Source organism: Monodon monoceros, unplaced genomic scaffold, assembly GCF_005190385.1.
Source record: "Monodon monoceros isolate NGI ecotype Baffin Bay Population unplaced genomic scaffold, NGI_Narwhal_1 Super_Scaffold_13, whole genome shotgun sequence".
NCBI classification, from domain to species: Eukaryota; Metazoa; Chordata; class Mammalia; order Artiodactyla; family Monodontidae; genus Monodon; species Monodon monoceros.
In genome coordinates, this window is record NW_021703769.1 from 53,431,061 (window position 1) to 53,446,061 (window position 15,001).

Genomic DNA, 15,001 nt, shown 5'->3' on the forward strand with positions numbered 1-15,001 from the left:
TGAATCAGTTATACATATATCCACTCTTTTTTAGATTCTTTTACCATATAGGTCATTACTGAGTTTTGAGAAGTGTTCCCTGTGCTATACAGTAGGTCCTTATTAGTTATCTATTTTATATATGGGTGTATATGTCAGTCCCAATCTCATGTCAGGGCATTTTTCAGCACTGTCCTTCCATTATCTTTTGAATCCTCACAACATTCCTATGAACTATGTCAGATGATCATCCCTATTTTACAGGTGAGAAAGTAGAAATTTCAAAAGATGCAGGAATATATGCAAGGTTAAGCATAATATATACCAAGAGTTTTGTTGTTGTTTTCCTTTGGGCTGCACGCAGCAGAAAACCCACTAAAAGAGGCTTGTCTTATACAGGAGTTATTGTCTCACTTTATGATTCCTGAAGATAAACAGCTTCACAGTTGCTAACATTAGCAGTGCAGTGATTTCACCAAGAATCCTATGTGCTGAGACTTCCCTGGTGGCACAGTGGCTAAGAATCTGCCTGCCAATGCAGGGGACACAGGTTTGAGCCCTGGTCCGGGAAGATCCCACATGCTGCGGAGCAACTAAGCCCGTGCGCCACAACTACTGAGCCTACGCTCTAGAGCCCGCAAGCCACAACTTCTGAGCCCACGTGCCACAACTACTGAAGCCCGCGCGCCTAGAGCCCATGCCCCACAACAAGAGAAGCCACTGCAGTGAGAAGCGTGTGTACCGCAACGAAGAGTAGCCGCTGCTCGCTGCAACTAGAGAAAGCCTGCGCGTAGCAATGAAGACCAAATGCTGCCAAAAATAAATAAATAAGTTTATTTTAAAAAATGAAAGAGTCCTATGTGCTTCATATCTTTTTATCTCCCCACCCTCAGCCTATAGGCTCTCAGGTTTGCCTCCTCATAGTGAAGATGGCTGCCACAGCTCCAGGCATCACATCCTCATACAACCACATTCAAATACAACAAAGACACTTCTCACTTTCAAATCATGGGGAAGCCCTCAGCAAATGTCCTCTTAATCTCATTAGCCAGATTTGCATCACATGCCCATGCCTAAACCAGTCACTGGCAATGGGGATGGAATGATCCATGCTTGGGTTAATCAGAAGTGGCTCTCTGGGAAGGGACCACCTTCTCTGAGCACACAGAGGGTGATCACTCAGTACTGGGTCTGAGCCAGGTAAAAAGAACACTCTGGGGAAAGGCTGCTTAGTTGGCAGCCAGCAGGATCTACCCCACTTATCTGGATCCATCAAGGCTAACTCAAGATCAGGCATTTTGGCCCAAGAGCCCATATCCCATGGATGGTGTATGAAGCGCTTAGCTCAGAGCCTGGCACGTAGCGGTCCCTCTCTGCAGGTCACCCAGTGTTGCTGGAATTCTGCTTACCTAATTGCTGTTCTCAAGAGGGGGAAGCAGACACATAAGAAAGTGATTTTATGATATGCAGGATGTGTTGTGTCAGTTGTAGTCACAGACTTTTATATTCACAGGTTCTATCAGTTTTAAGACACTGGCCCCTAGAGCAGCTATTTATTTATTTATTTTACATCTTTATTGGGGTATAATTGCTTTACAGTGGTGTGTTAGTTTCTGCTTTATAACGAAGTGACTCAGTTATACATACACATATGTTCCCATATCTCCTCCCTCTTGCGTCTCCCTCCCTCCCGCCCTCCCTATCCCACCCCCCCAGGCGGTCACAAAGCACTGAGCTGATCTCCCTAGAGCAGCTATGTAGATTTGATTTTTGTTTCAAACCAGGTGTTGGTTCTGCTTTCTTGACCTCTTTGGTCTAGATCCTTAAACTCCAAAGAATCCCTCTCCATCCACCTCCTTTCCTCTGTAATCCCAGTGTCAGCAGAAATGATTCAGTGGAAACCTATGACTTTATTTGGAGGATGGGTCAAAAGGAAATCCCCCAAAGGATCTTGGGGCATTTTCCTTTTGACTTCACTGTTCAAAATGATGTCACATTTTAGAAAATGAGTAGAAGTCCAGTCGAGTACAGTGGTTAAGATGTCGTAGCTTTGCCACTTGATACCTTCTGACCTTGAACAAGTTAATGAATCCCCTGGGCCTCAGTTTTTCCATCTGTAAATGGGGCTAATAATACCTCTCCCCCAGAGGATGTTCTGAGAAGTGACAGAGATAATATTTAAGCACTTTTGCACGATGTCCAGAAATTTACCATGTTCAACAACCCTCCCTGGGGCTTCCCTGGTGGCGCAGTGGTTGAGAGTCCGCCTGCCAATGCAGGGGACACGGGTTCGTGCCCCGGTCCGGGAGGATCCCACATGCCGTGGAGTGGCTGGGCCCGTGAGCCATGGCCGCTGAGCCTGCGCATCTGGAGCCTGTGCTCCGCAACGGGAGAGGCCACAACAGTGAGAGGCCCGTACTGGCAAAATAAATAAATAAATAAATAAATAACCCTCCCTATTATCATTTCTGAGTGTCTTCACCTTCAAAGGGCAAGGACCCTTTCTAAAATAAATTGGGGACACAGTGGCAAAGTGAGCTTGTTCTCACCATATTTCCGTGATTATTGGTCTGGATTACTTGGCTGGGGCTAAGGTCAGACACTGAAGGCTGTCACAGGGGGCCCTGCCTGGGGAAACATCAACTTTCTTCTGCCTATGCATCTGGGGATTCTACAGAGCGGGAGTCTGAGACACTGAGGGACTAATTCACTCTGACCTTGAACTGTTTATTTGACTTGAAGTGGTTAATGGCCAGATAACCACGCTGAGTTGATATCTCAATTTCTTCTATGTTTCCTGTGAGTCAAAAAAAAAAAAGTTGATAGTGATCAGAATTCATTTACAGAAGTGGTTTCCTTTTCCCCAGTCAGCTTGTCAGAATTCACTCTCTCCTTGGCTTGCTTGCTTCGTTCATTCACCTGTTCAAATATATTTCAGGCGCAGGGCTAGGGGCTGGGCGAGAATGGCGAATGCTTCATTCATGGAGCTTATTGTCACCCGTCATTCATATTCTTCCCCCATAATCTTCCGATCCAGAACCCCTCCTACTGGGAGACCTGCCCATTTAGTTCATACGAATTTCTTGGTCAGAAGTCTAACTTTCAGGCTCTAACTGGGTTTTGGGATGTGCTTGGTTCATTCCCTCTGACAAGCTGAACACGGGCAGCCTGAGCAGTGCACTGAGTGTGTGTGTGTGTGTGTGTGTAGGTGGTAGATACAGTAGGTCTCAAATCCCACCTTCCCCAAGAGGTGGTGCCTTGCCCGCGATGTTCAGTCTCCCTGAACTTCCATCTCATCCTTTGTAAGGCAGAAGTGCTGATTCTTACCTAATAATAACATGCACATTTATTGGATTTGAATTCTGAGATTGAATTGTTGGAAATGAGCCATTATATGCCATTTGCCGTGCTGCGTGTCTTCCAGGTGTTACGGCCCTGTGCAGCCTGCACTCCAGATTCTTCCCACAGGTGCTCTGCTGCCTAGACTTAGTCTACAGAGTGTTTAATCCACTCGGAGGGATCAGTGGTGAACTCCCTTTTCCTGTCCCATCTGATACTGCTTGCGACAACAGCATCCCAGTTCATTGAGCACTGAATGTTCTTCGGATTTCTGCTTAAACATGAACAAAGAGTGAGTGTAGAATCTTTGGTCTCTGACGTGGGACCCTCACTTGGCTGAGCATAAGATACTCGGTGGGGGGTGGGGGGGTGGGTCATCTTCATGATATCTGAATATACATCAGGGAGATCATCTCCTGTTTTCCAGTAAAAGATGGTGTTTTGAAGAGCACCATCTTTCCACGTTGGACCTAAATACATGTCTAAATCCATTCCATCATCTTGCACAAAAGAGACATTTGGCAGGTATTTATTAAACTGAATTGAATAATGCTCGAGTCCTCTTCCCTAAAGCACCGTTCAGCTGAGTGTACACAAAAGAGACAGTGGATCATCATTCATTCTGGCCGAGCAACTTTCCTCGTTAAAGTCTTTCTGATGTTCGTGGAAAGACCAGGTAGAATCGCCAGGAGGACACTAATCTGGGAACTGAGTTGCAAAGCTGTAGCAGCAAAACGTGCGAGAGGAGCCCTTCTAGTGCCAGGCAGGTACACACTTAGCGGTGATGTGGAGAGAAAAGTACAGACATCCAATGCGCCCCAAAAGGAAAGAGGCAAATTTGACAGAAATCCAATTTCTGTCACCAGATTTAGATTATGAGATGAAAGGATAGATTTATGAGGATAGATTGACTCTCCCTGGGTATTATGACTTTGGAACTGCTGCCAGGTGAAAAGTGGCACATTTTTAGGGGAATTTAGATCCAAGGAAAAGGCTTTTCCTTAGGCAGGAATTAAAACATCCACCGATCCATATTTTTGTGCATACAGGCACACATGCACAGGCAAGCTTTTAATTAACTGAAAAGTTGTGACTTAATAGCCATGTTTGTATAGATAGTATAAATATGACAAAAGGAGTTCAAAAATCAGCTGTGATTCCAACATCCACAGATAACAATTGCTAACACATTTTAGCCTTTTTTCTTTACATGTCCATACATATTTGCAAATTTGGGATCACCGTTAAGTTGCTTTGTTTTTACTTAAGATAGCATGACACTGATGTGTATAAAACTGATGACTAATAAGAACCTGCTGTATAAAAAAATATATAAAATAAAATTCAAAAATTCAGAAAAAAAAAAAAAAAAGATAGCATGAGCATTTCTTCATGCCCTTAAATGTCCTTCTAAGATGTAGTATTTTAAATGCCTCCTAGTGTTGCACTGTATGGATGGAGAGGAATCAACTAAAGCCCCTTGTTGGCTGTTTAGGTTGTTCCCCATATAACAGCGCGTGTGTGTGTCTGTGTTTAACTTTTGCTCCACCCCAAGCCAATCTTCTCAATTTCTGGACCAACCACAACAAACCTTTTCCCTGGTGAATTTCAGAGAGACGGGGTTCACATTCTTCTGAATTCAACCTGACCATCTGTAACAAGGGTCATGGAACCTAATCCTTTGATTTATTCTATCAGAAAATAGATCTCCTAGTTAATGGTTTTGGTTTCTGTTTTTTTCATTTTTATCCCAGTTGCATCAGATGGAGTATATCTTTTTTTCTTAGGAACGTTTCTGAAACTACCAAGCAATAGGAACATGTGATCAATGAGGGTATTTTTCACAGATGCCTTTTTGTCACACAAATGGGATTAGCCAGAGACATGTGATTCATCTTGTACTCTGATGTGGTTTTATAATCTTCACTTATCTATTATTAGGAGAAATTCTCTAGATGAGTCTTTCCAATGATACATAAACATACAAATTAATCATTCACGTTCCTATCCACCATCCAACTGTCTATACATCTATCTCTCTGAATATCCATCCATCCAATACTTATTGAGTACCAACTCTGTGTTGGGCCATGAGTTACACACTGGGACAAAGAAGTGAACTAGGTTGCATCCTTTTGCTGACGGCACTCACATTTTAATGCTGGGTTCTTTATGCTGAGGTTCAAGGCATTTTGGGGGATCCATGAAACTTCTGAAATTGTGAACTATATTATGTTATATGTAAAACCTTTATGATTGTAGATTCGTGAAAATGGGGTCTGATTCTTCAGATACTTAAAAGGCTCCATGATCCTGAAAAGACACTGATATTTAGAACTAATTATTGGAAGAGACCACCAGGTGATCAGTTGTAACACGGTGTGAGAATTGCTAAAGTTGAGGCATGGATTCTATGCTATAGGAGAACAGAGCTGGTAGGTCCTAATTCACTTCAGTAGCCGCATATTAAGGGGAGCTCTTTGGGGTGGTCAGGCTGAGTTCTGAAAGATGATTAGAATGTGGATAGATGAACATATGCATTTGTTCTCGGCAGAGGGAGGGACACGTGCAAAGGCCCAGAGGCTTAAGAGATTTGGATATGATCAAGAAACATTTAGTCAGTTAGATGACTAGCACCTAAATGGAGGGTCTATGGAGGAAGGGAAGGAACTGAGGGTGTAGAAATTGGTAGAGACCAGATGCTGAAAGGCCTTGTAAATTCTAGACGGAAATCTGCTGGAGACCTTGAAAAACTTAAAGATTTTAAGCAGAGTGACTCCACGCATTTGTCTTTTGAATGCGGGTATTTCTGGGAGGGACTCTAGCCTCAATCAGCTCTTGATTAAATTAATGGTCCCCTGAGGGCTGGGTCAGGTGTGTGTTCTTGGGGACTGAGACACTTGGGGATGTGGATGTTGGAACAGGCAAGCTAAAGGTAGGTGACAACCTTGCCAATTTCAAACTTGGCAGTTTACAGAAATGGCAAAGAGCCATGATGTTGAGTCCTTCCTAAGGCACCATCCACTTTCCATAAATCGGCTCATTTAATCCTCTTAAGAATTTACAAAGGCATAGATTGTGAATTAATTTCCTATTGCTATTGTAACAAATTACCACCGTAGTGGCTTGAAAGAATACAATGTATTATGTTACAGTTCTGGAGGTCTTAAGTCCTAAGTGGGTCTCCCTAGGCTAAAATCAAGGGGTGGGTGGGGCCACACCCCTTCTGGGGGCTTTGGCTCTGGTCCATTTCCTTGCCGTTTTCAGATCATAGAGGCTACCTATGTTCCTAGGGTTCAGGGTCCTTTCAAAGCCAGCAGTGGTGTCTTGATTTCTTCTTAGGTCATATCTCTCTGATGCCGACTCCTCTGCCTCTCTCTCCTACACTTAAGGACCCTTGTGACTGCACTGGGTAATCCAGGATAATCTCCCTATCTTAAGGTCGGCTGATTAATAACCTTAATTCCATCTACTACCTTGATTCTCCATTTTCCTGATAAGGCAACATAGTCACAGGCTTGGGGGATTAGGACAGGGTCATCTTTAGGAGGCCATTATTCTGTAGACCATACATTATCTCTGCTCTTCTGATTGCAGAGACAACCTCGTAGGTTAAAGTCACAAAGCTATGGAGGGTCAAAACAAAGATTTGAGCCCTGATGTCTTTGGCTCCAGAGTCAGCCAGTGATAAAACGTAAACCTTGAACAAAAGTTGATGATCAAAGATTTTTAGGTGTCCTCCTCCTTTTAGGTAATTTATGTTCTGTAGAGGGTTTTTAATTTGCTTTTTAAATTAGTCATCCTCCAAATTATTCACCCCCATGTTGCCATTGAAAAGTACCTGGGAAGCCTACTGTGAAATGGATCTTCGGTTTTGACCTAAGCTTTGTCCCAATGACAAAGCTAAGTTTGTAGGGGGGCAGACTGTCCCTAAATGTGCTTGCCATGCATGAGAAAGACCAGACATGTCCCTTTGGTAGCATCTTTTCTTTTTATCATTCCCTGAGTCACCATCCAGAGGAAGAGAGGCCGTTAGGGATGTGATTTTGAGAAGAGGTCCATCATCCATTCAGTTTCTTTTAACCCCAGATGGTATTTCCCAGTAACAAGGAAACACTTAGGCATAGAGGGAACAGTTTCTATGTAAAACCTAAAACTCTTGGACTCACAGAGAAAGGCAGAATTTATCAGACTAAAAAGTCACCAAGGGAGAAACTGACATGCAGATGCTAGAATACCAACCGTAGCAAAGATTCCATTGGAAGCTTGAAAGGAGTTATTTTAGGACAAATAAAAGAAAGGGCTACTTTTGAAGTAGGTAGGTCGCAGCTAAGAGCTCTGGAGTTTAACTACTTTTAGTTTCAACTCCAGGCTCTGCTGCTCTAACAGTTTAAGATCATGACACAGTGTATTACCCTCTCCACATCTTAGTTTCCCCATCTGCAAATAGGAAATAATGATGGTAGTTTCCCCATCTGCAAATAGGAAATGATGATGGTATCAACCTCACAGTGTTGTTGTGAGCAAAACACCCAATGGACCATTTGGCACATGGTAAAAGCCTGTCCATATATCTATCTATCCATCCATCCGTCCATCCATCCACCCTTCCTTCCATCCTTCCATCCTTCCATCCACCCTTCCTTCCATCCTTCCATCCATCTGTATTAGATCATTATCCTCATTATTAATGGAGGTTAATGACAGAAATCAGATTTAATGAGGTTTAATGATTGAGGTCTGTCCATCCATCCATCCATCCATCCATCCATCCATCTATCCATCTATCCATCTACCGTTCTTTCCATCCATCCATGTTGGATATCATTATCCTTATCACTATGGAGGTTAGTAACAGAAGTCAGATTTAATTAGGTTTAAATAAACTCGAGTAGATTTGGATTCCTTTCAAAGTGAAGCATTTAAAATAATTTTTTAAAGTGAATATACGAACAAGTGAAGTCAAAATGGCAGATCCTTGATAGATTTCTAGGTGAAGTAGAGGGTGTTTAGAGCACCTCCACTGTTTCTGAGAGTGATGTCAAGAAACTTAGCCAACTCACTCTTCCCACAGACTGTCCATGCACTTTATATGGAGCAGTTTGGACCCTTGCTGTTTAGACAGCCGCCAGAGTGTTTTCACCCTTTTTTGTCTTGCTTCCTGGGTTCTTCCTCACCAAGGAGAAGGGCTGGCAGAATTGGAAGTGAGTGGAGGCACTCCTGTCTGCCATTCATTTCAGGAGGCAGACACCTCTAACGAGCTTGTACCTGATAAAGTCTCTGCCTTTGCAAGGGGCTTGGTAACCAGCCAGCACCTTACTTTACCTCTGATTAGTCCTGCTCTGAGCTTTTCTTCTGAAACCGAAAGGAAAAAGTAGAAAAAGAAAGGTGAGATATCAAAGCAAGTCCAAAACTGAGTGAGGCAGAGAGGTAGACTAATGACCTGCCTGGGTTTGGAATTGTTCTGGAGACTATCTGGTTTTCATGGTGATGCACGTGAAAGCGTATCCACTATTAGAGAGAGTTGGCTTGTCTCCTGACAGCGCCCTCCACCCGGCTGCAAGCAAAGCCTGGTCTCCAGTTCCTTGCCTTTGAGCTTGGGTCCCAGACCCCAGTCACCCACCCCCTAGTGGGAAAGGATTTTCGAAGAAGCCTGGCCTGCCCCAGAGCTGGCCCTTTTAGGGTGTAAGACCTTGGAGGATATGGAAACATCATCAAATGTCATTTGCCTTTGCCTCCATGTTGCCATGGAAACAGAACATGGCTTGCTCATGGTAAACGACCTTGTCATTGCTTTTGTATATGTTCTTACTTATTGTGCTGGAGTTATTTATAACCTGATGGAAGGGAGTCCCAGGAAAGGGCCGCTGTTCTGCTTAATTGTTCCATGGGGGAAGGAGAAAAATTTTGCCCCAAAGAAAAGAGGTCTGAGACAAGGAAAGAAAAACAAAATGAAACAAATGAAAACACATGGATAGAGCCTTCTGAAAATCACCTCCCACATGCATTTTTGCCTTGTTTAGGACCATGGGTGCTCTACTTTATTTGTTCTCAAAATTTATTTTGGGTGTTTTATGTAGCCATTATAATATTTTCTTAAAAGCTCTTTAGGACTGTTAATTCCCTTCATATCCTCTGCAGAACTTTCCCTATAGTTGGTTAATATTTCATCTAAGACTGTAGAGAACAAACGTATGGACACCAAGGGGGGGAAAGCGGCGGGGGTGGGGGTGGGGTGTGTGTGATGAATTGGGCGATTGGGATTGACATGTATACACTGATGTGGATAAAATGGATGACTAATAAGAACCTGCTGTATAAAAAAATAAATAAAATAAAATTTAAAAATAAAAATTACCAACTACCATAAAACCCTAAGAAGAATGATTATACTAAAAAAAAAATTTCATCTGAGACTTTGGAATTCTAGACTGAAGCTGTTTTGTAAATTCTCTACACCTCTGATGGCCTTTGAGGAAATTCTGGATCCTTGGTTTGGAAGCTTTTGGATTCCATAAACCAACATAACCTTTTCCTAGGATTTGATGCAGTGTCATCAACTTTATTTATTTATTTAAACATTTTTACTTTATTTTTGGCTGTGTTGGGTCTTAGTTGCTGCACGCGGGCTCTTCACTAGTTGCAGTGAGCGGGGGCTGCTCTTCATTGTGGTGCACAGTCTTCTCATTGCGGTGGCTTCTCTTGTTGAGGAACACGGGTGCTAGGCGTGCAGGCTTTAGTAGTTGTGGTTCGCAGGCTCAGTAGTTGTGGCTCGTGGGCTCTAGAGCGCAGGCTCAGTGGTTGTGGCGCACGGGCTTTGTTGCTCCACGGCATGTGGGATCTTCCCGGACCAGGGCTCGAACCCGTGTCCCCTGCATTGGCAGGCGGATTCTTAACCACTGCACCACCAGGGAAGTCCCATCATCAACTTTATAATTTACCAAATAAGGATGTTTCAAACCCTAACCACTGTCACTACATAGGTCCTGTAGCCTGTGTAGACATGGAAGGGTTACCATCACTGTCACTTTATAAAATAGAGGATGTTATATGAGCTATAAAAAAATACTATAACAGATAATATATTTGCTCATCTGCTGTGTGTCAGATACATTAACCTTACTCCTCCAGCATGGGCAATGGGCCAGCTGCATTAGCCTCACCTGGAGAAGAGTTAGGAACACAGAGTCTCAGACCCCTCCCCAGACCTACTGAACCAGCACTTCCAGTTCACTGAGGCCTCCGGGTTATGAGAATGGGCATTAAAGTTTTAGAAGCCTTCCCCTGGAGAAATGTGACTGCAACTGTGGGACAGACCTATCAGATCAGAATCTCTGGGGATCTCTGTGTTTTAACAGGCTCTCTAGATGACTCTTATCAACACTAAAGGATGACAAGCTCTGGCTCAAAGAGAGAGCTTTCATTATCTTCATTTGGCAGGTGAGAAAGATGAGCCAATGGGAGGACAAGTCACTTCTCTCAAGTACTTAGTAAGTGACCAGGTGAGGGTTTGAACCTAGGACCTGTGAGTCTGGAGTCCATAGCCCTAACCATTATGCTCCACTGCCGCCATCCCTTTGAGCTCTGTCCTCCGCCGCACTTAGCAGTCGCCAAAGCTCTTGTTTATTTATTTTCTGTCTCCGCGGCCAACGCATCGGAAGGTAAGCTCCTTGGAAGATCGCCAGCTCGTTCACTGTTGTATTGCCATTTGATATCACTAGAACCTTTAGCAAACACCAGCCTCCCCTGGCGGGCTGGTAAACCTCAGGTGGCTGGGCGTCTGATTCAGCAGGTCTGGGCAGGGCTCGAGACTCTGCCTTTCTGACAAGCTCCCGGGTGGTGCTGCCCCTGCTGCTGGTCTGTAGACCTTACTGGGATTAGAGAGAGTTTATGCCATTTTTCAAAGGCAAAAGAAGCGTGTCTGTGTGTGGGAGGGGAGAGGTTGGCCATCGTTTACTTTGTGCCCTTGCTGCCCTTGGTCGTTGCCTGGCATTCTACACACTTTGCAAACTTCGCCTCATTAATCTTCCCCGCCCCAGGAGGGCCTGTGTGACGGACACTGGTGCCTTTATTTCACAGATGGAGAGGCAGCAGTGCTGAGGGAATGTGACAGGCCCAGGGTCACATGGTGAGTCCCCTGAATGAACCGAGAATAGAAACGCCGCCGCCTGCCGCAAAGCCTGGCTCCCCTCACCCCCGTGAACCTGCGAGCCCCTAAGCCTGCAAAGCCTCCGCATGTCCCCTACATCAGTGCCCACTTGCACTGCCTCCCAAATTAGCTTTGTCTCTTTAACCCCACCCTCAGGAAACGCAGGTTCAACGTTAGCATGCAGCACCTTTTGAGTTCCTTGAAACTTGGATTCTGGAATGATTCAAAGTCAAGAGCAGTTAATTATAGAAACATCCGTCTAACGGAAGAGCTGCTTGAGTCTTTGCTACCAGAGGCTGTCCAGGTCCTCCCTATTCTCTTTCTCTGCACACCTTCAAGAGCTCATGCATTTGGCCCCACTGACAAGTTGAACATTGACACACTTACTACAGATACAGATGCTCATACATCAACTCAGTCCTAGAGACCAGAATCCGTGGGGGTCGAGTCCAAGCCCCCATTTCACTAACAAGCTCCTCAGGTGGTTCTGATGCAAACGTTTCCTGGAAAATTCCTAAGTAGAGGAGGTGGACGAGCTTTCAGGAGTGCTAGTAGCTCTCTTCCCAGATACGTGGTAAACAATCAGGAGGGATGGGGCTTGGGGTAGGGGGAGGGCTTGGACTGCATTCTCTAAGCTGCATTCTGTGGTTCTCATAGGACACGATTTAAATCAACAGAGGATGGATTGCGTAGGCGGGTTCCTGGTTCTTCATTAGGCAGAGAATGTTTCTCCATCTGGTTGAGAGTCTGTCGCATTGTATGACTCTAGTGGGCGATGTATTTTGGAATTTACATAAAAGAAAATTTGGTTTAACACATTTTACTTTTCTCATTAGCCAGCACTCGTCTGGAAGAATGGAAAAGTCCATTTGGTTGAGTCAAAATGGAAACTGGCCATTGTAAATGTTAATATGGTCCACCTTTCTTTTTGGTTTTTTTGAGTTGATCCATAGTGTTGGTCTGCTTTTTGGCTTGATGTTAATTGGAATATGGGCTATGGGAACCCAAGCTACAGTAAAATTGGCATCTGGTTTGGTCCTGTAGCCTATGTAGACATGGAAGGGTTAGTTCTGACTGCCTCCATGGTCATTCTAAGTATTTAGTCAACTTGAATATATGATTCCATTCATATGAAATATCCAGAATAGGGAAATCCATAGAGGAAGAACGCATATTAGTGGTTGTCAGGGTCTGGGAGAGGGGGAGAATGGGGAGCAACTGCCTAAAGAGTTTGTGGTTTCCTTTCGGGATGCTGGCAATGTTTTGGAACTAGACAGAGGTGGTGGTGGTTCAATGTTGGGAATGTACTGAATCTCACTGGATTGTTAACTTCAATATAGTTAATTTTATGTTATGTGACTTTCACCTCAATAAAAAATGGTAATAATAAAGCCATACAACAAATAAGAACAAAACAAACTCTAACCCCATGTGGCACATCCTTACCTTTTCTCAAAGAGTTCACCCTAATTTAAGGGACCATTAATAACAGATCTTCTCTTTTGCTTCCATATAAAAGGAGTTCTTTTCCCTTTGCCTCATTTATCCTCATATTCAATAATAAAACGTATGAATCATCATCTGTACAGGCAGGTGGTGGGACTTCGCATCGCTTAGGGTTCAGGAGGCATCTTTAGGTAGGGAAGGATGTGTGGAAGACTTGGGAGGGTTGGGGAGGGCATATTATAAAACAAAACAGACTTGAATGTGAGGGATCCTCTAAGATAGTCAACTTCAGGTTAATCAAAATGGGAAGCAGGTGTTGTCTTTTCACGCTATTCTAATATGATACTTTGGTCAATCTAGGCCCCCTCCACCCCCTCCCCCTCAACCCCTCTTACACACACCTTGCAGTAAATATACTTTGATTGACAGTGTATTTGAAGTTCAAAGTAATCAGTTCAAGTTCATTTTATTCTTATATAATAATGGATATTTACTGAGTCCCTACTACAGATCCCAAACTTGACATGCGTTATCTACTTTGTGCTTCTGCAACACCATGATTCAGGGACTGTTATTATCTCAGTTTTTTAAATAAAGAAACAAGACTCAGTGATCTGAATGAATTTGCCCAAGTTAACAAAGCCAGCAAAAATAGCAGGGCTGCAGTTAGAGCCCTGGGTGATCTGAACCCCAAAGCCATTACTCTTAACATTTCAGTCTTCTTTGGAGGTCTCTGATGAAGAGTTCTTGAGGGATAGCTATATGGCCAGACTTCCCTACACGCACACAGTGGGTTTTCTGCTTAAAATGATCAACCTTGTATTTTAAGGTGTGGGTTCCTCCTAAAGAGTTTTAGGGTCAGACAGCTCGGTTCAACTCCAGTTCTACCACTTACCAACAGTTTGACCAAGCTCTACAAAACTATCTTTGCCCATTTTTTTCCTCTGTAAAATGGGCATAATAATGACTTCCTAGCCGGGCTCTTACAAGAATTCAGAGGTGATTTCTCTGGGAATACCTGAGACTGCTCAGTCCCCAGGGCTCACCCTTCTCAGGCCTTGAATCAGTGGCCACCGTCAGTCAGTGTAGGATTCTGGGTCTCGAATCCTCTTTCTCTGCTGAATAATGGTCTGTAGACAATTGCAGAAATTAGGGAGCATTTGCCTGAATACAATATCCTCATCATGAACCAGGAAGTTCTTAATATCCACATATGAATTTAGTTTTTGTCACAAAGCAGCTATGAAACGGCTTTCTTTTGGTGAAACTATTTTTTTTTTTAATCCTCTGCTTTTCAAAACAGCATTTTTACAGTCCCCAAGCTGACTCTCCCCGAATCCCGCACACAGTCCACACCCTCCCTTGGCCCTGTCTGCCTGGGCAGTGGGACCTGCAGGACCAGGGTGGCCATTCCTGGGAGGTGATTGTTCTGCCAGGGTTAAGTACCTGGAATAGCCTGGCCTCTGGGAGGCCCAGCATATGAGGTGATTGTTTCGCCTTGAGCACATTCTTTGAGAGATCCACATTTCTAATAATTAAGAGCCAAGATGCTGAGGCTGTTGAACTGGCTGCCTGTTGTTTTCTACGAGTGTGGCGGAATGGTCTGATTTCATTTCCTCATAATTAAAGTATTCCGAATAGCAGTGTGAGTTTTAACCTGAAAGAAGTTATTAGGATAATCTGCCTTTTTCCAGCAAAATGATACACCCAGAAATGCATTTAGTTAAAACCTCTGGTGAGAAAGGTTTTTCTCTCTCCCTCCTTTTTCCCTCCCTCCCTCCTTTTTCCCTCCCTCCCTCTTGCCTTCCTCTCTCCCTCTTAGAAATGTGCTGAGACCTCATTAGGCCTATAGTAAGGGTTCATTCCTTATTTTGAGACGTGAACTATAACACTGTATAAAAACTGCATTAAGTGATCAGACTGAAGTTGGTGCCTCAGTGTCTGCCCCTCTAAATCTTAGAAGGGCTCAGTGTGAAAGAATGCAAATCATCACATTGTAGGTGAACTGTTGAGGCTGTCTTTTTCTGCATAAGAAAAGTTTCCTTTCAGGCACGTAGATCTGGATGAAAAGCTTAAGGATAATTTTCT

The 15,001-nt window shown here is 43.8% G+C and overlaps 1 protein-coding gene across 3 annotated transcripts in view; it reads left to right on the forward strand.

Moving 5' to 3' along the window:
• Positions 1-15,001, forward strand: part of RBFOX1 (RNA binding fox-1 homolog 1) — a 1,498,136-nt gene that overhangs the window by 63,313 nt on the left and 1,419,822 nt on the right. The gene's annotated exons all lie outside the window — the stretch shown is intronic.